The sequence below is a fragment of the Anas acuta genome, chromosome 6 (assembly GCF_963932015.1).
Source record: "Anas acuta chromosome 6, bAnaAcu1.1, whole genome shotgun sequence".
Classification (NCBI taxonomy): Eukaryota; Metazoa; Chordata; class Aves; order Anseriformes; family Anatidae; genus Anas; species Anas acuta.
Window position 1 is genome coordinate 33038858 of NC_088984.1, and position 25544 is coordinate 33064401.

General features: G+C 50.8%; 1 protein-coding gene across 33 annotated transcripts in view; it reads right to left on the reverse strand.

Annotated features, from left to right (window-relative positions):
• MAP2 (microtubule associated protein 2) overlaps window positions 1-25544 on the reverse strand; it is a 172861-nt gene that overhangs the window by 73738 nt on the left and 73579 nt on the right. For 29 of the 33 annotated variants that reach the window (XM_068686420.1, XM_068686406.1, XM_068686419.1 and 26 more), the window contains one exon: window positions 11898-11957. The exons of 3 other annotated variants lie outside the window; for them this stretch is intronic. The gene's annotated coding sequence lies outside the window, so the exon portion shown is untranslated. Of the gene's footprint in view, window positions 1-11776; window positions 11799-11897; window positions 11958-25544 lie in introns of those variants that run through there. One more of the 33 variants, XM_068686405.1, reaches the window with a different exon arrangement.

Here is a 25544-nt window from a genome sequence, read left to right on the forward strand (position 1 = left end):
CTCAAAATTTAGGTCTGACAGGACTGGGTCAGTAACCACGCGCTTTTGTTCCCGTCTCCTTGAACAGAAACGTCTCTTTGCATCCTTCAGTGGTTCCCACAAATCAGGTCGATTTTTATGGCTTGCTAATTATTACTGCTAGACTTCAGGACGAAAAGAAGAAAATTTCTGAAGGCTCAGGGCACAGAACTTACAGAATAAATCACCGTCTATCCAGCAGCAATGAAAGCCAGCCATGGCAGCCGCTTACTTACACATCTGGACAGTGCTGAACTTCGTTTGTTTAGGGATGGAAAGTTTTGTTCTGCTTCTGTTGATGAAGAACATTAAAGACAGCCCAAAAAGCCTAAAAAAAACCCTCTGTCACAAAGCAGATTTTGTCAAGAGGTGCATCAACATACATCACGTACACACAGCCATCTGCAAGGAGGCTGGGGTTGCAAGGTTACACCTCGAGTTTGGCTGCGGAAGAAATCAGAGATGATGGCACAGTCCTAACTGGGTCCCCTTGTGCGTATGTTCCAGGTTTGTGCCCCACTCAGGTTTTATCCTTGCCACTCCCTCTGCCTACATCATCCCAGTCTGGGCATCAGCCCCGGGGGCTCCAGTCCCGCACCCAGGGCCTGGCCACGTTTGCTGTCCAGATTAAACATTTCACTGTTATCCTCCAATGTGTTATCCTCCTCAAACCAGGAGCAGGCATCAAGTCCTCTCCTGCAGCTCTCATCCCAAGCAGCATTTTCCTCATTCCTATTCCTCTGTTATCTTCCAGTTTTCCTTCCTGAACTTCTTACCCGGTTTCTTCTCTACAACCTGCCTAAAAACCCTCCCGAGGCTCCTCGCAGCCTGGGGAGCAGTGCCACACAGGGGGACGGACAGCATGAAGGACAGAGGGGCGCCTTGCTGCTGGGTGCAGACACCCAAAGCTGCTCTGAAGCGAGAAACAGCCATCACCCTCTGCACTGAGACGTACCCTGTGCCAAACACTACGCATCTGTACAGAGCTGTGAAGACACATCCGTACAGAATGCTTAAGATGATACCTATATATTATATACAAGAGGCCTCTGCTGCTGCCCTTGTAGCTGATTCCAATCTGAAAGCGTTTGCAGGAGCGAGGCTGCAGCACAAGCTAGAAGAATAAAACCCCAAAGCTCCTTTTCCCAAAGCACTGCTAAGATCAAACCCTGCTGCAGGCCCGTCAGCCAGCAGAGATTTCCAGGCAGGATTTATAGTGGTGCTGTGTCTGGGCTCTCTGGGAACACTACAGCAGTCAGGAGATTCTTCCTGAAGCAAATATTTACTTGTCCTTCAAAGAGGCACTTCATTCAACACGGAAGGGTTTGATAGGAGAGGACACTCCAAAACTGCAATCCTCGTTACGTTTCGGTTGTCTTTTGCATTTCTGAACATTTTAGAGGGGCTTTCCTTGGTGAACTGGGAATTGTTAACATCAGGCCAATGAAGACTACAATACCCAGATCATTATCTTTGACACAAAGCCCACGATCAAGTGCAAAAAATTATCATTTAAAAGGTGTGGTTGGCATTTCAAACATCGACCACTCAAAGGACGTGCTGCTTTGAAGAAGGCACCGAGCTTCACTGTGCCGTGCAGCTCCCAAGGAGCGTTGCTCACAGCCACCTGCAGCTTCTGAAAGGAGGGGGGCTTTCTGCCTCTCTGCACGGCAAGAAATGACTGCTGAGACAAGGTGTCTTTAAGGGAAGGCTTCTTTCCATCAGTACCTCTCTCTTGACTTCTCTCTGCTGCTTTACCCATTCAGAATCCCAGGAGGCTTTAACGTGAATGATTTCCAAAGTCTGTCAGGAGATTGAGGAACGCTGTCCAGTGCTCCCCGAACAGGCCAGAACAACCTGCTGCAAGAGAGAGGAGCAGGAGGATGCAGGAGGAGCCAGTCTCGTGGTGGATCTGTGCAGCGTTCAGTCTTCTGCTGAAATTCCCAGAGCAGCTCTCAGTCAATGGTACAGAAAACGGCCAGGGAAATATTCTGATGGCACAGCATTAAGTCACTTTTTGCTCCAGGTCTGAAAAAGCCAGATTAAAAATTCCTTCTGACTCAATTCCTGACATCCGTTTCTCCATTGCGGCAGCTGCTGACGAAGGCAGTTAGGAGATGGCAGAAAGGGAGGGCAGCAGCAAAGCGATGCAGCCGCACTGGAAAACACGGTAGGGTCACCCCGCTGTCCCGTTTCTGCAAACCACTGGGAAGTGTTTATGCATGGCCAAGTTAGACAGGAAAGGGTAAACCTGAACCCTTATACACCACAAAAAAAAGACCAGCCCCTTTGCAGCAAAAGGTCTAAGCAGCCGATGTGTTCTGGAGGAGGATGTAGAGCAGCCCCAGTGCACAGCAGATAAAGAACTGGGGAAGCCCAGGGAGACTCCAAGTCCTTTCTTCCACGTAGCCGGGATGGTTTTGTCCTTTCCCAAAGCCTAGCTGCAGCATTCTGTCTCACAGCCAATCTTACCTCTCTACATTTTATTTTCAGTGCTTCTTTGGAGGTGTGGGCTTGGCCTTACTGACAAAGCCAGGGATGGGAGGTCACCAGCGGGCCTCAACCTTCCCCGAAAGGCAGCTCCCCAGACAAGGCTGTAATTGTGCAGGTGAGCTAGGCAAGGACATGGGGAAACAGCAGTAGCCTCCTGCAGGCAGGCTGTAGTTTAAAAAACAAAAATTCATTTCCACAGGTATTTAAGAGCAGGAAATAGCCAATACAGTTTCTGAGTGGAAACCAACCTCTCGCTCAGCAAAGAGCACGTTGCCTCTTACGCCTTCTGACACCCTGCAGAGTTCCTGCCCTGCCTTCCCGCGTGCCCTGCCTATCTGCGAGCCTAGACACATCCCAGTGTAACTTCATTAGGGGTAGCACACACAGCACGAAACGCAATGGAAGCGTTCACATCGGACAGCCAAGCAGAGACCAGACACGAGCGCCTCATTTCCAGGAGCTCGCAGGTTGAAGCCGTGTGGTGCTTTCAAGATCAATTCATTACCACTCGATTCAGACCCTCCCCGATTCCCCTTTAAGCGTGATGCCGGAATACAGCTAAAGGACCGAGAAAGCCCCAGAAGGAGCACCTTACACATCGCTTTAATTGCGCCCTCTTTACAGAACAGACCACAATAGCACCCGGTGAAAAGCAGAGCACGATTTTCTGCACTCAGCAACACTTCCTTCCACGTCCCTTCCCTTGTCATCTCTGCACCAGCACTACCGAAACAAGCAGCATCGCTGCAGTTGTAATGAGTTAACACCCACCTCGAGCACATACAGAAAAAGACTAATTTAGCAGGCTTCAGTGCTTTTAAATTATGTTTGTTACCATGAGAACTTGATTAAAATGCCACCCACAAGCTTGCAGAAAGGGGGGAAAAACAACAACAACAACAACAATCTACTTTTAATCAGTGGTAGTACACTTGCTGCATTGCAGCATTTTCGTAAGCTCCACAACCTCCTGCAGTAAGAGGCAGCAGAGATGCCCAGCCAGATATATTTTGCTGAATGCTTTATTCTGGAAAAAATGTAGCTGACAGCATGGTTGTCACCCACTACTATTACCCAATCTTCCATTCACGGAACATAAAGCACATCTACGTGCTCTGCTCGTGCTACAAATTGGAAAACCGGAGATTTACGTGTTTGTGCGAGGCAGAGGCAACCCTGACGGCCGCTTGGGACAGAAGTTTATTTCTGGTGAGATCTGAGGCAAATCAAAGCTATGTAGCACTCTGGATCCTTCTCCATTTGGTCCATTTGCTAGTTGTATAAAATTAGGCTGATTTTTATGTTTATATAGATCTCTGGGCATTCACATGGTACCACTGTGCCTGCTTGCTTGTTGTGTTGAAATTCACAGCCCCGTGGCCTTTGGGTTAACAGCTACGGGCACTCCATTACTGCAGGCTGACTAGGAGGCACCCCGAGCCTGCAGCCACTTCAGAGCAGCTAATTAGCACTGTGGCTTAATCAAGAGCCAGTAAGAAGCTGCATAAATTAGCTTGTTCAGTAGGGTATGTTTTAAATGCAGGAGCTGATGCAGATGCTGATGGCACGAGAAGGGGGAAGAGTTTCACACCTCAGAATAACTGACTAGCCATGTACTCAAGGAGTCACCTCATGCAGCTCTTGAAGCAGACACTCATTTATTCGTCCTTGGGCCAGAAACTGACGTTATTCTAATTAAGAGAAGGGCCAGAGTGCATCCCGTCTGAGATGGGAACAGAATGAACCTTCCCAGGAAAGATCCATCACCCTCTTGAGGACACTGTCCCCGGCACAGCTCTGGGCATCCTCTGCACGACTTCACCCGAACCAGCCCGATCCAGCAGCTAACAGCAGCAAACCTGGGACCATGCCCCCACAGGGTTACAAAAAGAGGAAAAAGAAGGGCACAATCAGCCAGACCTCCCTGTGATGAAAACATAACCGCTCTACTTTGTGTTCAAACAAAAGCTTGGCTTCCTTTTCATAGACATGTATTTTCCAGGAGATTAATATCGTTCGCAATTATAAAGTACTCTGAATAAGGAGATTTCCCTTTTATTATCTACGGGCTGCTGAGATTGTGATTGTCTCACCTCTTCTCTGGATTAACGTAATTATTATTTGCTGGCAATTTGTCCTCTTCCAGCGGGCATTAGCTGCATGCAGTTTGTTGAAAATTGACCAAAGGAGGACGAAATCCATGCACTGATTTAAATGCCTATCAGATCATCTCAAATAGAGTTTTTATTTCTCCTACCGCTGTGGCATAACACGTACGGATTTCTATAACCATGAGGATCTTTCCAAGGGCACTGAGCTGCAAGATCAAAGTTGAGTCCAGGGCTCTGCTGTTCGCCTGCTCCACAACCTTGAACTTATGGAAAAATGAGCCTGTGCCTCGCCTCAGCTCTCCCAGCTGTAAAAGAGGGACTATGATGTTCACGCTGTCCATTACTTGCCTGTTTGCGCTGCAAACCCTTCGGGGCAAGGGCTGTCTCTTTTTATCTGCATGAGGATGCTCTGGCTTCCAACCGATGCCTTCACATCCAGATTTCAGGAAGATTTGCTGGAGGAAGGACGCTGACCAGACGCAGCATCTGCCTGGAGGCAGCACGACTAACTTTTTCCGCAGTAACCCAAAAGGAGAGGATTGCAACACTTGCCTCGGAGATCTGAGCTTCAGCTGCTGCTGCCTGGGCACGCTGGGGCAGCAGAGGGGGCCGGGATGCCACCAGCCTCCTTGGCTGCCCAACAGCTCCGGCCCCTGGGAGCCCAAAAACTCTGCTCAGGCCCCTGGCACTGCTGGAAGGGATCCTGAGGCCTTAAAAGCCTCGATAATCAGCCAGCACTGGCAAGAATAACCAGGTTAAAAACACATCTTTGAAGTCTGATGAAGGTTGCAGCCCGCACACCACATTAAGTAGCCCCCGTTATTGATGTTAGCATAAAAAATCAACAAAAACAACAACAGCTGAAAATGCAATGTCTTCCTTCAGCTCTGTAGGGCTGCCGGCCCGGCCAAGTGGATTGTCTCTAAGTGCCTTAATTCCTTCACAGACTCTCCCTAACAGTTTCCCCCTCTTTCCTCCAGGGAGCTATATAAAGCTTTCTGCATTTCTCCTTCTGATGGCTGCTCGTTACTAAAAATACTTTTACAAAGAACTGCCTTGGGTAGCAATTAAAAATGTGGCACATTGTAGTGCCAGAACCCACTGAAGCAAACATAAATCACAAGGTATGCACCAAGTCCCTGATAGCAGCCTCTCTCCACAGCGACATAACAGGTCCTTGAAATTTCTCCCTGCCACGAAAGCAGCACTGCCAGCCCCCTGCTCGATGGCGCTGCTTAGCTCAGCTGAAGATGTGTGAATGTGCAAGCAATCCAAAAATACTTGCTCCCTAATTCTCTCCTGATATCTGTGCTCCTGCTGCCTGTCTCTGCTGTGTCTATCCAGGCGCAGAATTGTGAATCACACCGGCCCGTTTCCATCGTGTTTGACAGGAGACACCGAGCTCCTACCTACCACCTCAGGAAACCTCCAGATGGGTAGAGGAGATGGAAGGCATTAACGCCTCTGGGGACAGAAGGAGAAGAGCTCAACCCTTATTCCTTCTGTTTGGCAGCGTCCTGCTGGTCTACTCACCAGATGTGGAGCTCACACAGCCACATCCTGTGCTGCTTCTGGCCCAATTCACTGTCTGAGCAGGGACAGGTAGGGGATGAACCCGGTGCTGGCTAAGCTGCAGGGGAAAGGCACTGCAGAGGGGTCCTGGAGAGCTGCTGAGGAAATGCTGCGTGGAACTGAAATTAATTCAGGGCCCCCGATGGTCCAGGGAGTGAATGGAGATAGCAAATGGAGATATTTTGGCGAACAAGCAGAAAAAACACGGGGGAAGAAAGCTGGGGATGAAGGGAAGAACCAGGTGTTGTGGGGCTAAAGAATCACAGGAGAAGGCGTGAACCTTCCACGGGCAGCCAAGGGGATGAGGAAACCGGTGATACCCAGGGAGGGAGCAGCAGGGCTGGAGAGCAGACCGCAGGCAGCGCAGTGCAAAAGGTCAAACCGTGAGAGCTGGCACTGGGCTCCAGCCCACACTGCCAAATTATGCCAATCGCTTCCATTTACAAAGCTGCTTAATTGGCCAATTCCAGCAACGAGCTGAACTCAAACCAATATGGAGACCCAATACGGAGACCCAACTTCTGGCATTTCAAAGCAGCTTTGCCCTAAAAGGCATAGGAACAGCCCAGTTTCAGAAAGGAGGCTTTACCACATCTTCCCCACTTTGTTCAGGCCAGAAAAAAAATAGCTTTTCTTGCCTTAATTTGGTGCTTTTGTTGCTAGCTGAAGCCCGTTACCTAAACATTCAGAACCTGGGGGGGAGAAGCAAAAGGGTAGCATCTGAGTCCATTTTAAGACCAACATTTGGAGCAGTTTACAATGGAGCTGAACTGGTTTGCCCATTTCTGCCATTTGCTACAAGGGTTGCACTAGTAACTGCTCTGCTGCTGTATTAGAAAAATGTTCCCAGTGGAAAACATGCTAAGAAACAGACTGAAAATGAAGCCAGCAGCGTGGATTTCGTAACTCATAATACACTCGATTTCAAGTCAAAACCAAAACAAAACAAGTAAAAGAGAACTAGGTCCCATGTCAGCTGCATAATGAACGTGCTTTCGTGCTGATACGTCCCAGGTGAACTGCATCACGTGAGAATTGATTTCCCAGCGTGAGCTCTGGGGTCTCTAAGCCAGTAATTACCCTGGCAAACACAGTCTTACCAGCCTGCTGCTCACCACCATGTCTCTTTGTAGACCTGTAAGCTCTTTGGGGTCTGGAACAACTGCGCTGTTTGAGCACGCGGCTCCTCACACAGCAGTGATCTAATCCAGACTTGGACACCTCGTCGCTAATATTATGGCAGCTACAGCGGTGAATCAGAGCGCTAACGAGACTCACAGCAAAAGCTGTTGCACACAGTAGCGAGCTCCCAGGCACCCCGCCATTAGCCCTGGACTCGATCCTGTTGCGTCTGATTTTGTTTTCATTCCACCCCTAAAGCAGAACCCTAATTCTTCTCTTACATTTCTTCACGGCAGAATTACGCAAGGGTAATTGTATAAGCAAAATATTTTTTTTTTTTTGCACAAAGTAACTAAAATAAGGGTGCCAGGGAGATTTTATTGAGGGTACGCTGCAGAGGCACCTTATGGATGTGGGCAGGGGTAACATTATGAATTAACTACAGGGCTGCTGAGCAGAGCACCTTAAAACCTGCCCTGGATATCCCATGCAAACATGGCAAAAGGCTGAAGAACAGGCACCCTTACAATTTTAATAGAAAAATGTCCTGAAGCCTTCTGCTAAAGAATTTGAGGGTGATTAGGAAAAGGAAGAAGAGAACAAGCTGTCTGTCAGGATTACCCTCTACACATGAAGCCCTCAGCAGGACGCGACTCGTGCCGCGCACCCCGTCCCTCTCCTGGTGCCGCTGCTCCAGCCGCCCACCACGTCTTAGCCAGAGCCCGGGCTGAGCGATAACTTCCTGCTTCGGGAGGGACCGAAGCCTCACAGGGATTAGAAACGAGGGAAAAAATGACTCAAGGATGACAACTAGAATATCTTCGGTCACGATTATGAAGAGTTTTCTTTCATCAGCTGCGCTGGGAAGAACATTAGGAACAAACATCTGCTCTTCGCATGAGCCTCACTGCTCAACACAAACGAAGCTGTGCCTCTCTCTCGCAGGCTCCTCTCCTGCCAGAAGGCACACAGCACTCCCTTTTCTCCCCCTGGCTGTTTTAAAAGCATGTTTACTAACACGCCTGCTTAAATACACCTGACTCGGGCTGAATTCTGAGCATCGGGCTCTCTAGCACCGAACCCGAAGGGGCTGGTAGCGCTTAAGCAGCCGGGGACTCGCACTACAAAGCCATTTAAAGATAGCAAGCCGGGATGGGATCATTTTTTCCATGATTGCCTTGCAGGCAGCAGTGATTCCAGCCCCCGGTGTTGATGTGCGAGAGCAGATCCCCGTGTCCTGACACCAGCCAGAACCAGATGCTTCGCAGGAGAGTTCAAGAGAACTTGGCACTACAAGCCGGGGATAAAGCTGGCTTTAGGCAGCAGCAGCGTCTGCTGTGGGAGACAAACAAGGGACACCTGGTAGGTCAGGCTACACAAGGAGGCCAGCAACACGAGGCTTTCTTCACCAGCTCACTGCCCCAGGTGCACCTTGACAGGTTTGGTTTTGCAACTTGTTGTTTCTGCAACTCCTTCTTCACACAGATGCGAACCTCTAATCCTTCGAAAATGATGTATTTTTAAGAGAAAGCCCATGGCAAAGCTTCAGCTGACTTTAGGAGAGCTGAGCTCCTACTCCCTGGTGTGGAGTTCTCTCTCCAGATGTGATTCAGGAGACAAAACTTGCAGCTGGGAAAGTTCAACATGAGCACACTGGGCTGGTTCTCGAGCTGCAGGAAGCACTCTGTTGATTTTACTGTCAGAGGTGCAAAAGAAAATATGCTTCTCATCTGCTGAAAGCTTTCACATGAGTGAAAAACAGCTCACCTTGCTTATTTTGGTTTCTCTGTGCAGGCAGGGCAGCATTATGGCACAGGAGGGGAAAGACCAAGCGCTGGGGGCAGCTGCTGAACCTGAGGGAAGCACCGGGCACTCTGACACAGCACGGTCCCAGCTTTGCTTCCTCACCAACCTCTCCCTGCAAACGAACCTGTCACCGCTCATCACCACAGAGGGGGAAGTGAGGGTGACATTTCCCTCCTCCTCTCCCCTCCGCGTCTCTCCGACCCACCTCCCGCGTCCAAAATACTCACCAAGAAGCTGCAGCAAGCCCCATACTCCCTGCCTGCCAATTCCTGCCTCAACCCTCTCGGTGCTTGGCTGTAAACAAGTGTTAAGCATCTACGGGTGACTCAGCCCAACAGGTAGGCTTATTAGCACCAGCAGCGTGATTTACTAGTGACAGGGGACATTCGCCTTCCTTTCCATCACTCACCAACCACGCCCGAGGCCTTTCAAGATGCAGCAAATGCTGATGACGGGGTAAGGACAAGTAACAGGGTGTTCTGCTTTCACGGCTTCTGTTCAAAACAGGTGTTTGCAACCAGGAGAGCAGAAAATGGCTATGAAGATGATCAGAAGAAAGGAGGAAGAGGCAGGTTGATCATAAAATCACTGACGGTGCTGCCTTCGAAGGAAGCAGCAGGTAGGTTGATGACAAGGGTAAACACGAGGCAGCTAAAAGCACAGGCTAGCTGGGTACAGGAACGCTGTGGCTGTTGACAAATTTTAGCTGGAGGCTAGGGAGAGGTTTCCAGCTAGCAGGGGGGTTGCAGACCAGCCTACGGGTCAGAGACTATTTTGAAGAGGGCAGCTGATGAAGGCAGGTTGGGTGCGGGCATGCCCAGAGCCTCCTTCAGCCCTGTGCCACAGCACCCAGGCGGAGACACCTCCCTGCAGCCCTCCCGAGGCTGAGCAGGAGACACACAAACCTGTGGCATGGAGAAAAGAGAAGACAGAGCCAGTAACACCGCCTGGATGCATCTTGTGCCCTGCCCACACTGCACCTTTCTGTTCCTTGTCCTCCCCACCCAAGAGCCCAGCCCTGGAGGATGCCAGAGAAACGGTGAACGCAGTAAAATCGCTTGTTACTTTAAGTCTTCAGAGCGGATTTCATCCTTCATTGGACACTTGCAAGGGTATCGCAGGGCCATGGGAAAATTCCTAAGGCATGCAGGGTCGCTGTGAGCGGCCTCGTGCTGCCCTCCGCCCTGGCAGGGGCTGGCAGGCAGCCGGGCCCAACGGAGAGGCTGGCGCTGCTGCCCCAGCTGCTGGGCTGCCCTGAACAGACAGACAGACAGACAGACCGACCTCCTGTGGGGTTAGGGTTAAAATGCAGCCAGCACGTCCTAGTGCAGCCAGGGGCGGGCAGCCCTGCGCCCCCTCGCCAGCAGCATCCCTCGGGGCCAGGAGAGGCTGGCACACAGCTCTCATCTGCCTTTCGGTTCTGGTCTGGGTTGGTACAGCTTGCCAGAGAGAATAAATAGCTCAGGGAGAGAGAGGAGAGTGCTCAGCACTTCTGTGCGTTCTTTATGCACCCTCAAAACCCGGAGGGACAAATGTGATCCCTGATTTCCTTTTCCTTAAAACCCTCAGGGCCAGGAGAGACGGCACACAGATGTGAACTAAGGGGTTGCTCAGGAAATGAGTACCTTTATGGGTCTGGAAGAGCTGAAAAAGGCCAAACGCAGCCTCAGACCCAGTGCATGCACTTAGATACACAAGTCCGTGCGTGCACGTATACCCAGATGCCAGATCTCACGCTATCAATGCTTCTGCATTCTGTACTATCAGCTTGCTTTCCTTTTAAGTTGTTTGACGTTTCGCCTTTTTCATCATTAAATATCTGGGCAGCATCAGAAGCATGGCACAGGCTACTCAGTGGGAATAGGGAAAACTCTTTTGGGTCAGAAAAGAGCAGAAAAAACACGAGAAGTTTCAAAATACTCCATGACTCCTCAGTCTACTCTGTATAAACAAAATTGCTGCCATGCTATTCCGACGTCAAAAAATGGCAGCTTGCAGAATTTCAGTGAAACAGAGCCCAGAACGGCCTGCCCACTGGCTCGTGAACATCACTCATTAGTGGTTCTCCCCCCTTAAGTACAATCTCACAGAAGGAACACAAGAGGAGTTAACTTTACTGGCTGAATAAAATGTTTGTTTCCACACTCCATGGATGCAGAGCCTGAAGTGAGCTTTCTGAGCTGACAGGAGGCCCTGGGAAGATGTCTGCCCTCCCAGTACGCCTTACATCTGTCACTTTACTACAGGCATCCCCTTCATCTCCCTGAAAGCCTTGTTTCACTCATGCTGCAAGGCCAGGGTGAACACAAGCAGAAGAACAGCAATATTTCACCCTACCCAGTCCAAGTGTAGTCAAGGCAGCAGAAACCCAGGCACTTCGGCACCCTATTTGCTCTGTGCTACTGCATTTCTCCCTTATGCTTCGTAGGAAGTCTTATAAATGAAATCCATTCCCATGGCAGCAACACCGTCACCTCTCTCAGATGCCCTCCTTTAGCACCAACACCATTGTAACACTCTTTCCAGCCCAAGGTGGTTCTTGCTAAACCAAAAGCAAGGAGACAGCTGCGTAGACAAGGGGCCTTGTGGCTTCCATCAGACATAAAAGGCTTTTAAAATAAAAAACAAGGAGGATTACAAAAGTGGGAACTAACCCCAGAAAAATCAAGTGTCCCAGGAGTTAGAGAAGTTTTCTTCTTGCTCTTTTCTCAAGCCTCCCCAGCCTGGTGAAGCAGCCTCCGTGCAAAAACATGCTAACGAGGAAAAAGGTCATACCTGTTCAAGCGGATGACAGGATGCCGCGTCTGGTTGTTAAACAAGGAAAACTCTCTGTTCCTGTAAAGAAAGAGAGAGAGAGACACGCTGTTTAGCCGCCAGTCGGTTAGTTTAGCATTAACTCAATAATTCAGTTAGTTTAGCGTTAACTCAACACTGCAAGGACTGTACCATGGTGCATACACAGACACCTACATCCGAGACTTTCCCAAGGCTCACTTGAGACACAGTAACCCAGATCCCCTCGTGTCCAGCCTGCTCTGGGACCACCAAGGGGCTCCTTAATCCCTAGGACAGCCAGGTGGAGATGGCCCCAAAAATCGCCGCAGCAGGGATGGCAAACAGAGCACAACGTGCTCCTGGCCAAAGCTGGAGGTCTGGCTGGGCTGCTCCACACACAGCCCCGTGGCCAGAGGGCTGCAAACAGGAACGAGGAAGGTGCTTGCAAAGGTGCCCACAAAGTCATGGAAGAAGAGCTGGAGAAGCTCACTGCATGGAGGGAGACCCTGGAGCTGTTCCTTGCCAGCCCGAGCGCAGTGCTCTCTGCTGCCTTTTATCTGCCTCGGCCCCTAAGTGCTGCAGCTCACGCCTAAAGCTCTTGTGCCGCACACTCCCACAGCTTCGCAGCCATCTGGGGACAAGGAGCTCAAGTGCTTGGCTCTGCCTTGTCCTCTGCACGCCCCCAGCACTGCCTTCCCTCCACTCTGCACCTCCTGATGATGAAATCCCCCGGAGCAGTCCCCCAGCGAGTCCCCCGCGTGCCACTTCAGAGCAGCTGGAGATGCCAGTGGACAGATGCCAGTCAGGGAGCAAGGTGCCTCTTCACCACGTGTCCCCTTCGAGTGTCCTCAGAGGTGCCTGCTGGGGACAGCTGGTACCATCACCTGTGCTCACGGCTGCCTCCCATTTGCTTTTAGCTCGGCTGATTTTAATCCGAGTTCTCCTTGCACACAGAGTACATCTCCCACACCGCCATGGGGCCGTGCTTACCGCAGCTTCTCACCGGTTTGCCCAGGCAATGCTCAGCAAGAACTGTTTTTTTGTTGTTTTTTTTTTTTTTTTTTTTTTCTGCCTCGATGGGGAAGGCTGCAGGCACTTCTGAGAGCAAACCCACGGGGAGCGGCTGCTCCAGCGTCCTGCAGCGGCTGCCAACGTGAGCTGAGCTGTGCGGGAGCGCAGCCCCAGCCAGCACCAGTTCTGCCCACTCACAGGGTGCCGAGGAATGGTAAAGAAGCTAATTAAACTTGCTCTGGCTCAGCAGAAAGATGGGTGCTCTCAGCGTCCCTCCGATGTGGCAGCGGTGTGGAATCGCACCGGGCTGGCAGAGCCCCAGGAGGTGGAAACGCCTCTCCTGGGAGGGCTACACGGGGAGAGAACAGCACTCAGCATGAACAGAAGGGTGGACGCACCTGCAACACGCATCCCAGATGACTAGGTGGCATTTTAGGGAATTTAAAGCAGGAAGATTGAGCTCTGTACTTTTACATTGCCTGTTATCACTGAACATACGCTCCGGTGGCTTGCACTGAAACCCCAGTCATCTCTGCTAAAGGTCTACCATAATAAACGCGATCTTAGCCTGCAGCGGAATACCAAAAATACCAGACAGTCAAAATACAGCATGCCAGAAGGGGGAAGCAGTTCTGATGTCCCAGGAATTTGCTGGGGACAGGCTGTAAGCAGCACTCCCACCTCTTCCTGACCAGGAAGAAAAGAGGACAGTCAGGGATTCCTCAGAAAACACAAGACCCCCACCCAAAGCGGAGCCAACAGATCCAAATTTGGAGTATTTATCTGGAGAGCAAGCAGGTAACGTTTCAGTGTCTGGTCAGAACCTGGCAGCACAGGCTTGAATGGGGTCTTCCACTTCCTATAAGCATCTTCTAGCCAACACAGTGCAGAATTCATTAGAAAAGTTTTTTTTTTTTCTTTTTCTTTTTTTTTCCCCCTCTGGCCCTCTTGCTTCAGGCAGAAATCCCCGCAGAAGCTGTCCCAGCGAGGAGCTCAGTGAAGCTGGCAGTCTTCACAGCTGCTTTGTGCTCTGCAGGCAGACGCTGCCTGTCGCTGCCACGGCACCGGGGCCGCAGGGGATGGCGCCTCGCTGCTCCGAGCATCCCCTTTCCCAGGGGACAGGGCACGGGACAGACGAGCTGCTTTGCACCCCGAACATTTTCACTTGCCCAGGCAGCACGGTGGGTGAGGAAATCTCTTCTTCCTTCTCTGGAGGAAAACCCACACCACCACAGAGCCCGGTGTGAATTCTCCTCTGCCTTGCTGAAGATCCCAACCTCTGAGCGCTGGCTTAGCTGTGCCGGTTGGAGACGTTCCCTTTCTACCCTGCTGCAAAAACAAGCACTGCTGATCATGCCACCACGAATTTATTTTTTCTAAATGCTATGAAATTGCCTCTGAGTTACAAATGACTGGGTTACTCTTAACACTTCTTAATTCCCTCCGCTTGTCTGGTGACCACAGAAAGCCTCACCCCGCTATACTAACCCACACCACAACTTCCAGTAGGTTAAAATAAATGTCAAAAAGCCCTGTCACTTGGGAAAAGTCTTTTCATGGGGAAAAAGCATCCCGGGACTGCTACTGCTGGTCCGGGCAGCTCACAGCCACAAAGGAGGACGCGGCCAGAACCAAACCTGACCAGGAGACAGAAATGGGGAAGACAAAAAGCTTTCTCGGCACCCAAGCATCTCGGGTGGGCAGAGCCTGAGCTAAGCTGCCAAGAGAAGCCAGTGCTCAATCACCTCTGGGAAGCACGGTGAGCGGTGTCAGCGCAGCTGGCTCGGGAGGAAAGAGTTTCCTCATCCTCCTGGCACAGAAGTAACTCAGCTACGCCAGGGGCTGCCAGCGAGGAATAAAGGAAGGAACCAGCAAGAGACGGGGAAGGCAAAGGATAAAACAAGCACATCGGTATTTTCACAGCTTGCACGCAGCAGCCCAGCCAGGACCCCAAGGTCTGAGGAGCCTGGGAGATGGAGACAATTGCTGTGTTTAATGACAACGTGCGGTGTCTGGGCTTTGCGAACGGTGGCCCTAACAGCACGGCTGATTTTATAACTAGCAGGAAGGAAATTGTTCCAATGGCAATGACCAAGTAACACCGCACTGCTCCTAACTACAACTCACTTCCTTCGTGGCCGCTCGGTGAAGGCAGGTCTGGGGGCTGTTTTCCTGATCTTGCCGCGATGACTTTCCACGCACACTGCTTGTAAGATGTGCCACCTGCTATTTTATATCTATAATTTATCACAGAATTAACTCTATACATTCTTACGATAGCTTCAGAGACTTGGAAAACGAGGCGCTGGCCTATTTTTTTTCTCAGCTCGTCAGCAAAGCGGTCGCTGTGAGCCCCCAGCCCGCGTCGTGTCACTCCCAGCTGAGTGACACGGCTGAGTGAACTCCCGGGCCACAAAGAGACAGCACCAGGGTGGACTTGAAGCTTGGTGGGTGCGAGCTTCCCTCTCCTGCCAGAGCAGCACTCAGAGGAACCAGAGGGAACAATCTTGGGTAAAATTCAGCTCCATCTCAATCAGCTGTGCTGACACATGGAGGGGGGGGACGCAGCACATCCGTACCCAGCTTCACTGCCTCCTCCTGTCCTCCCTCATTCCCCTGCCTGCCCTCCTCCTCGCCGAACTCCGAAGAGCAGCAAAGAGAAACATCACGTGCCCAGCACCAGGCACGTGGAAAGAAATGCCAGCTTGTGGAGGATCCAGTGATGCTTAAAGGAGGTTTTCGGTGCCACAATCACATTGTCCCCAGAGGGATAAGACAGTAGGAACTCTCAGTGCCCACCGACACCCCCTGTCCTGCTCACCCACCCCCCAAGCCTCCTGCCGAGGACCCAAGGCCCCGGCAGCAACGCTGCCATCTCCACAACACGTGGCACAAAGGGCCAGCCTTGCAGCTGGGAGCAGCGATCGCACTCCCCAGCTGTGTTTAAGGTTCCTGGGCACTTGGGAGTGCATCCTGTCATTAATCCCCTCCGCCTGTCTGCCAAGCCGGGGCTCGTCAGAAATCCTGCCTCGTTTCCAGGGCTTTCTGCTCAGGACGTGGGCAGCAGGGGCGGAACAAAACGACGTGCCCATAAATAAAGCTAACCACAAGCTTGCTGCTACTTGCTGCTACCCACTTGACCACGACCAAAACGTGTTGGTTTCTTAAAAAATTGATGATTCTCTCAATTCTAAAGAAACACTTACCACGTGCTGGTACATGGGCTGACCTTGCAGCATCTTCAGAGCGTGCTGCGGGGACCTCTTGGCTCCTGCAGCAGCTGGAGCCCAGCTTGGGTGCACAGCCCGCACCCCAAACCTTGCAGGAACACCAGGCTTTTAGCCGAGGACTCTCCCATGCCATGGATATATCCCAGGCCGTTGTTTATTTGAAAATTCTCTAGTTCCTGTGAACCCAAATGTTCTGTATTTAACAGCTCAAGCTATCAGTCATAAAAGCCAAATTCAGCGGGCTGTACGTTAGTGGGAAATAGGGATCCAGATGGCTAGCTGAGGTCATGCCGAGGCCAGCCTTCCCATAAAGGATACACACTTGTGGGTCCTAATTAAAGTTAAGGGATTTAGTAAAAACAAGATTTTTTTTCTTTTGAGCACTCGTTTCAAATAATTCTGTTTCCTCCAGCAAGCAGCACCGCCTCCTCTCTGACAGCTGTCTGCCCGGCCAGGATGAGACCCCCGTTCCTCCGCTCTATTTCCTCTCACCCCGTCTCTGATAATTCCCTTTATTCAGGGAGTTATGAGGCAGTGCTGAGGAGATGAGAAAGCAAGGCACAGCACAGCAGAAAGCAGTAGTTGCCCCGTTTCCTCCCTCACAAAGACCCGTGTGGTGCAGCTGAAAACACAGCGAGTGGCGAGCCACCAAGAAAAGCCGGGTAAATACAGATTTCAAACCTCTCGAAACCAAATCCCTGTAAAGAAAATTATTCTCTCAGCGCCACAGGCTTCTGATTGTATCAAAACACGTTCAAATAACAATGCTTTTTCCTAAGCTGACCAAATCTCAGGAAATTATTTGGGGCCGAAAGCTGCACTTCACTTGCCCAGGACTACGCAAGCAGCGGGCTGCAGCGGCGGCTCGCAGCGCCACGCTTTTCCCAACAAAAGGCAACGCTGATTGCAATGCTCCTCTCAAGGCAGAACGAGCCAAAAATAGTGCTTCGGCCTTCACATTATGGCCTTCGTGGGTCACAGCAAAGCCATTACCATCAAATACTTGTTTGAGCAATTTCAAAGACAAGTTTTTTCGTACTTTATCTAGCAAACCTACCTGTTTTCTTTTTGGTTTTTTTTTTTTTGAACCCCCACATAAGTCTTGGGGAAAATTCAGAATAGAAACTCGTTACTCGGAAGTGCATAATAGCTTCCTTAAAACGCTGTCCTGTTCTATAAACACCTGCAACGAGCCTAAAGAAAATAACTGAGACCCCAAGTATTGCCGACCCATTTGACCCCAAGGGCTGCAGCCTCCTGCAGCAGGGTGTTTCAGGCACTTCAGCAGGATTTAGACCTCATGCCGAGCGAGTCATATGGAGTACGGAAAGTCCTGAAGGAAAGGTGGTTATCCAGAGAACAGCAGGTCTGCCCACTCACCAGATACTTTCTTTTCAAAAAAAAAAAAAAAACAACTGATCCACTTTCAATTCACACATTTGGAAATGGATTCACAGACGACGTTATGAAGCAATAGAAAGCACATTTTTGGTTTAAAAACACTCGCGTATAGCAGCAAAAAAAAACACGGCAAGGAGAACCTCCATTTCGGCGCTGATGCAGATGTTTTGCTAATAAAATTTATACTTTCTATTTTGATGATATAATTGAAAAAGAAAAACAAACAAACAAACAAAAAAAAAATCTTTATAGCTCAAAAACTATTTCCATAAAGGTCGAAAGATACTAGATCTCCTTAAAAGAAGAGGATGAACCACTCTGCTTAGGGATACAGCATGATGCCGTGAGTAAAAGCCTTAATTTCTCCTCTCGAATCATTTTCTGCCCATAAGAGGACGGGGCAACGCTTGCAGCCCTTGGCCCAAAGCTTGTGGGCTGCTCCGTATTGAGCATTCATCAGGCAATGTGCTGGGAACAAACCTCCAAGTGATGCATCCAAACCCTGCTCAGCTGGGAGGAGCCACCAGCGGCCGTGGTGCTGTGCGATGGGTGGAGGTGCTGAGCACATCCATAACGCCAGGGTGGTGGCTGAGTGGGACCCGTGGGTCCTTGCAGAGTTTATAACCCAATACACAGACAGAAACCAGGGAAAGAAGATGTGGTTATTGCCATGTGTTTGGATTTATGACACAGAGGCTCTCTGTAATAAAAAAATTGTAATTCAGCATCAGCACAGGCTGTGTTCCTAGGAAGCAATCCCACAGCACTGTTACCTGCCTCTGGTCTTCCATAACCTGCCTCCTATTCCCCAGCTGTCATGCTAGCTCCTCTTCCCTGCCTCTCATTTCTTAGGGTTATCTGTGGATTCAATTTCAAGGAAAATAGTTAAAAAAAAAAAATAAAAATGCACTGCATTGTGCCCTTTTTTATTTTTGAAAGGCTGTGAATTGATGCCAAGGAAGATAAAATGCCTTCCCTGAAATCCCAGACGGGCCCTACAGCACAGCAGGGCAGCACAGGCGGCTGCTGACTGTCTGGGCTCTGAGGACAGCGTCGCACCCCTGCTCAGCCAAGGGCTGCAGTAACCACATCATACGGGCACAGGCTGAAGTTTATCTTAAGCTCCTTTCAAAGCACTGCTCATCATTCAGAGGGAAACGTGTGACCTTTTGGGGCGTCTCTCCGAAAGGAGCTTTCACGGCTGCTGGAGATGATTAGGAGGCACGGTGTTTTGCATGCAAACGAAGAAATCCCACTGCTGCTTATTCGCTGGCATTAAGAAGCAGATTTCTCTGGGTTTTGCGTGAGCTGGGCAAACACACCAAAACAGGACCTGAGCTGTCTGGCTCCTCCTTCCTCTTGTGGGGAAGTCCCACTCTTCTCTCTCCTTGCAGGTGCATGAGCCCTCTCCAGCTGCGGAGCAGTCAGAAGAAGGTGCTCCCAGCCTGGGGGAGGCCCCAGCCAAAGCGGAGATGAGGAAGGAGTTCACGTTTACCTACTGCTGCTGGGCAGCCACAGGAGGGGTATTCTCAGCTGGCCTGACCCGAGAAGCTGTGCCACTGACCTACGTGGAACAGCTCCAGACCGTATGGCCAGGCAGAGCTCAAAGCCTGATGCTAGCACAACCCCCGGGCACGGCAGCACAACCCTCAGCGCCCCTGGGAGCCAGGGGGCACCCGTGCTGAGCGAGCCCCCGTGAGGGTACTGGGATGGGACCTGCCCCGTGTAGCTCCCCACGGCGTCAAGGCCCCTGCGTCCGCACGGTTGGTGCCAGTTCTGGTGGCCTCTTGTTGCTGAGCTGGCCAGGCTCCCAGAAAACATATGCTACGTGAAGCAGCTCACCCCAAATTACTCCAAACCAATTAAAACAGTTTTCAAAATGAATTGCCTCTTGGCTGAGGCCGCTTTGCCAAGCCGCGTTTTGCTCTCCTTACTGAGGGCCGTGGGCTTGGTGCCCCTGCTCTGCCTCCGTCAGGGACCAACAGCAAAGGCGTCAGTCCCAAATCACCCGAGGGAAGCTCCAGCCTTCTGTCCCACGGCCCAGGAAAAAGCCAGTCGACACCCGGCTCCAGCCAGAAGGAAAAATGGACCCCACTCATCCTGGACACGTGCGTGAAGACTGAGCGCACACCTGGTATCAAGCGTGAAGTTTCTTGCTTAAAGCAAGAAAGCATTACTGCTAAATTCAGAGTGACATCTTGATTCCCTTTTTACCCATCCAACCCCACCCCAAAGGAAGAAGTTTATTGATTATAACAGAGCCAAAAGCCCTCACCTGCTGATTATTAATAAAAACAACCAGCAGAAACTATTTTTTCTTGCATCCAACTTCCACCACGCTCCACCAGTTGCGAAGGTGCCCAGATGGGGACCGATCATTTCTTACGTGATCTGAAATCCTGAAACGCGTACAAGGAAGCTAAAAGCCATCTCCCAAGTCTGCTCCGCGTTCACGTTGTTAATGAGCCCCGTTCTGTAGGAAACACGCATCCTCGGTGGGTTTATGGAGAACATATGTAGGGACTTCTGCCGCTGGGATTTCCGTGGACAGAAAGAGTAAATAACATGCAGCAAGGAGCTACGCTGTAGGAAACACTGCCCTAATTTTGATGGCATATGCTTTAATGTGCTGTTTGCAACCAGTCAATAAAACCACACAAATCTGTCTGAATATGGAAATGAAAGCATTTCAACGGGAGTTTCATTTTTAAGGTTGTGCCCACACAGCCGCGCGTGCTGCTATTAAGCCACCTCGAAGAAATCGAACCCTGGCAGCCTTTGCAGTATTTCTCCCACACCGTCCTCACCTTTAAATGTTCAGCTGCGTCCATCACAACAGCCGCCTGTTACGATCACCGCAAATACTGAACATTACAGCTAAATTAAAGCCACGTAGATGGGAATTAAAACACCTCCACTGGTATGACCGCAGCGTAGATCTGAACACCTCCGCATTCACACCGCAACTATTCCTCGACCGGCAACGTATGGGATGCCATTATACCAATTTACTGAGGATCAACCAAGAAACAGGCACCACCAGCAGGACTGGGACATGGCTTGGGGCTTTTCGGGTTTCAGGGCTGCGTTAGAAGCGTACTGCTAGCAGCCACAAGCATTGTAGAAGAAAGGGCAATGTGGGAACCAGCGCAAGCCAAAGCTCTGGCAGCTCAACAGGAGCGAATAACGAGGAGGTGAATCTCAGCAGATAATATTTAACAACGCATTGTCCCACCCTGCCAACTCCATCACCGGCACTTCTCAGCATGACGATAGCCTCTGGCAAGAGGCTCCACGGTGACAATGTCAATTAAGTTTCCCCATCTTTATCTCACAGGTCACCTGCTAAAAACTGCGTGTTTGCAACGTCTTTTCTCAGAAGCAGAGCGACTGCAGCGGAGGAGAAGCGCTAACCTAAGCCAGGCAGGTCACTTCGTCATAGCTCCACCCGGAGCAAGAGGCTCAGCAAGGGACTGACCTGCTCACCCTAGCCTCACATCAATACAGGGCACGCACAAGCTTTAGATAACTATATAAATACTCGTGTCTGCAGCATCTACCTCACAGCATCCAGATACGGGAAGGTTTTTCTTTTTTTTCCACATTTTTTTAGGCAAGAAACCAAGAAACACTACAGGGGGAACACCCAGAGAGGCAGGACAACCCTGACGAGTCAGCAAACACACAACTGCTGCTGGACAAAGCCCAGCCAGGGCAATGCAGAGCAGGCACAGCAAAACCCTGAGCGCCCATTCCCCCGGACATCCAGCATCTTTCATACCTGAATGTTTTCTTCAATCCATTTTTTGCCATCTACACACACTGATACGTTTTGCTGCTTTGAACTTAAAAATCACAACCGGGGAAGAGCGCTCTGTAACTAGGAATATATTTTCGTACGTGCAGCCGTGTTGCGTCTGAATGTCCCCACACCAGCTTCGCAGCTCTCAAACTGTTTTATTCAGTGTGCCTAGCCAGCTACAGTTCCCCACATTTGCCTTTACAACAGCCTCTCTGCTTCCTAGCTGCTTCGTGCTCCTGCTTAAGTGAGCCTGCAGCAGTCCCACCGTCCTTTTGCCTCCTGTCCTGAACGCCAATGCTGCAGGGGGGATAAAAGTGCTTGTTCTTGTGTCTGACAACACCACAGCCACGCTAAAAGCTGGGCTTAACAAGAATCCGAAACAGAAAATGATCTTTTCTTTCTGGGGGGCTCCCAGCTCGTGCTGGCTGACCTCTCTGGGGACCACAGCCGCCCGCAGAAGCTGTGGGGGTGGGAGGCAGAGTTACTGGCACTGCAGGGAGACGTGATTTGCTGTGAAGGAAAGCAGCAGCTCCTTTATCCAGCAATGAATGCGGGCCGGCCAGCAGTTCACAGACCTCGTCAGACCCGGGTAAAGCTAACAACAAAACCAAGTCATGCTGCGTGAAGGGGACAGATGGCAGCCCCACAATAGCCATGGAGCCCATGTAAGCAGGCAGGAGCTCTCTGTCCCCACGCCCAGCCCAGCGTTAGCCGTGCCGCTCAAAGCACAGCTCTTGGAGCACGGAGCCCTCTAACCTGGAGCAGGTGCGGGGCTCACGGTTTTCCTCCCACGCCATCATTTACAAATTCACCCATTCTCCCCAACAAGAGCGAGAGAAGCAAAGCTGGGGCAGACGCTCCTGCCCCGGTGGGGTGTGAGCAGAGCAGAGCAGAGGGCACAGTGCCCTCCCTCCCCTGCTGCCCACGCCGTGCTGGTGCTGCACAGGACAGGGTTGGCTTTCTGGGCAGCGAGCACACACTGCCGGCTTGTGTTGAGCTTCTCCTCAACCAACACCCCCAGGTCCTTAGGCTCAGGGCTGCTCTCAATCCATTCTCTGCCCAGCCTGTGTTTGGGCTTGGGATTGCCCCAAAAAATAGAGCCCAAAGACTGAGTTTGTAAAACAGAGTGGAATTTCAGGCAAGTGAAGAAAGGTACATTCCTTTTTTCCCTTAACATCACAGCTTTAATATCTGCTTCTCTTTATTCGGTATAATTATACACCTGCACGTACAGGCTAAATTCATATTTGGTTCCTAAAGGAAGTGATTTGCTCCAGGACTCAGTCTATCCGCAGTACTTCATCCCAACAGACCCTGCTGCTAACTCCAGCGCTCCTCCTCACAGCATGGAGAAGTTTGAGCTGACATCTCCCCTGCCCACCTGGATACTGCCTGAAGGCGTTTCACGGGGCAAACCGTTCTTACGAGGGCTAACACAACGTATGGGAGAGCTTCAGTAACCGTATGCAGACACTCGAGAGATGTAAGCGAACACACGGACACAAAGGCAATGATTTGGCTGTGCCCCTTTGCCCGAGGTCTCACCGGTTGTTTTGTTTTGTTTTTTCTTTCTTTTTTTTTTTTCTCCATTTTCAATTAGAGGCTGGTATACTGCAAGGAAAAATTACAAATATTTTGCAAAGCTGAATCCATGGCCAAACGCTTCCGTTTGTGTAGATTAAACCTGGCTTAAAAGATGAAACCCGACTGAACCGCCGGTGCTCCTGCTGATGGGAGCAAGGACCACTTCACGCTGGCCCTGAGTCCTCTACCCCAGGGGCAAACGCTGCCCGTGAGGAACAGGGACAGCACTGTGCTGGTGCTGTGCTTTGCAGAACCCTGCCCCGCACCTACCCACAGCATCCCAGCTGGCTGCAGACACCTCCCCCTGACTTCCTTACCAGAAATAGTTTCAGCATCACCGTGGGCTGGCACCGGCAGGCATGCCGGGTTGCAATGAACAGTCACATCCACAGCAGATCTGGGCTGTCCCTGTTACGTGCCCAAGGTCTCAAAATGCATCTTTTTGGCACAGTCCCTTTTCCCCTGCTTGTATTTCATCGCTGCTAGCTGAGGCACGGCACAACAGAGCTGGTTTGGGGTGACGCTGCTGCCTCCTGCAAGGCCCTCGGACAGCAGCTGGCATGGGGAACCCGAGCACTGCTTTAAAGGACTGGCTGGGGAGAGACTGATGATTGTGGAATGATAAGGGGAAGAAAGAAAAAAAAAAAAAAACAAAGGCCCCACCAAGCTGGGTTTAAGCACTGGCAGATCTGTGAAATACAGCCAAGGTGAGACAGAGTTACAGGCCAGGAACACAAAACTCTTTCAGTGAGTTATTCTTGGTTTGTGAACTGTTTGCAAGACACGCGGACGTGTTACTCGTACCATGGAGCACAGTCTCCATCCCTCGTGTTCCATAATTTATCACTGAAGTGCTCAAGTTTCCTCCCCGTGTGTAAGGCAACAAACAAACCTAAGAAATAAGCACATTCGTTATAACATTTGAGGGCATTCCCTGTGTTCTGCAGGAAATATTGCTGCAGTAAGCAGCTCTGTCCGTTTCTTAGGGCTGCTGTTACAAACACCGCTCTTCTTCAACACCACCTCTAAAAATAATAGCAACAGTTCTTATTTTAATGATTATTCGTGTGCTTCGTTGCATTGCAGGAGTCCTTCGTGGTGACTTCCCAAGAAGAGGGCTCAGTCCTCCCAGGCACTGTGTGCCCACCCAAGGAGGAGCTGAGCTCCTGCCTGGTGGGACATCAATGGCACTGCTGGGGACAGCGCGCCCACGGCACCGGGGCTGAGAGCACAGACCTGCTTCTAATTTCTTCAAGAATTTTAAAATTTCTTTAGAAACACACAAGAGCAACAGTCAGACCCCACAGGAGCCGTATGGGGCTGGGGACGTGTCCTTGCATGGCAGCAGATCCCAATCTTGGGCAAGCACCATCACAGCTGCCCGGGGTCACAGGATGGAAGGCCCTAAAGGCAAGCAAACAGCCGAGCCACTGCAGTGACACTGAGAAACGCTGCGAAGGGTCCGGGACTGATGCGAGTAAATCCGTCCGTAAACAGGCTGCAGGTCAGCTGCTGTGCCAGCAGACATCCTAAAGCAGGTAGGTCTGGCCTCAATTAGGAGACGCCACTGGCTTTGTCCCTGCTCTGACCCCAGCGAGATCACTTGAGGTGGACTGTGACTGCGCACTGGGTTCCTAAGACAGAACATGATCCACCTCCAAATCCTCGCAGCCCTGTGCTATCCAGTTTCTCCTTGCTGTCTGCCTCGTATCTACAAAAGAAATAAATAGCAGGGAAAAAACACACCGGCAAGAGAGGATTCTGGCCACGTGGAACTCCAGATTAACTCCAGCGCTGTCTTCTCTTGGAAATTACCAACACAAATGATCAGACACTAGCGCTCGTCCTCATGCTCTGAGGTTTCCACCACACGATGATGTTTGTCAGTCCTGTGTGCCCTCGGGCACGTGGCTAGAAGTGACTGGGGACCTGCAGACACCGGCCCCAAGGGGACTGGACGACAGCAGGAGATTTGCCCTGCCACGTACACACACAGCCCTGCCCACCTTCCCCCAGTGCTCCCCATCCCTCTCTCTAGCACTCCTGAGCCTCTCCCCCTTGATGATGAAAGGGCTAAAGAAAGCCACTTTCTTCAGTGTGACTCATCTTCTTTTAGCCAATTAAGGAATGCATTTGCATTTTTGAGAACACTTACACACGCAAAGTAAGAAAAGGAAAAAGTGAATCCAATTTACTAACCACACACACTGAAAGATCACCTTATCGCAGGCACCAGGATGACTCAGAAAACAAATGTAAATAGCTCCTGTGATTTAGCACTGACTGACACCCAATGGATTAAAATAAATTGCCCGTGATTTCTCGCAAGCTCCATGCTAATGCACTCCATAAAATGTCAGTGAAAATGCAGCAGTGCCTAACTATCTGCAGGCTTCAGTCGGTGGCAAATAATATTGTGAATTGTCCTCTGAGCACGCCAGGGAGAGGAAGTCAATCTGCATCTCCGGCCTTTGGGGGAATGTTCCAGGTTTGCAAAGCGTGAGTCAGCAGCATTGCTGCTATGTAGGTGATTTTTTTTCCCTACCGTGCTGCCAGCAGCACAATCCCTCCTGGCTTTTCCAGCTCCAGCCTGCTGGCTTATTCCACCACCAGCACGTT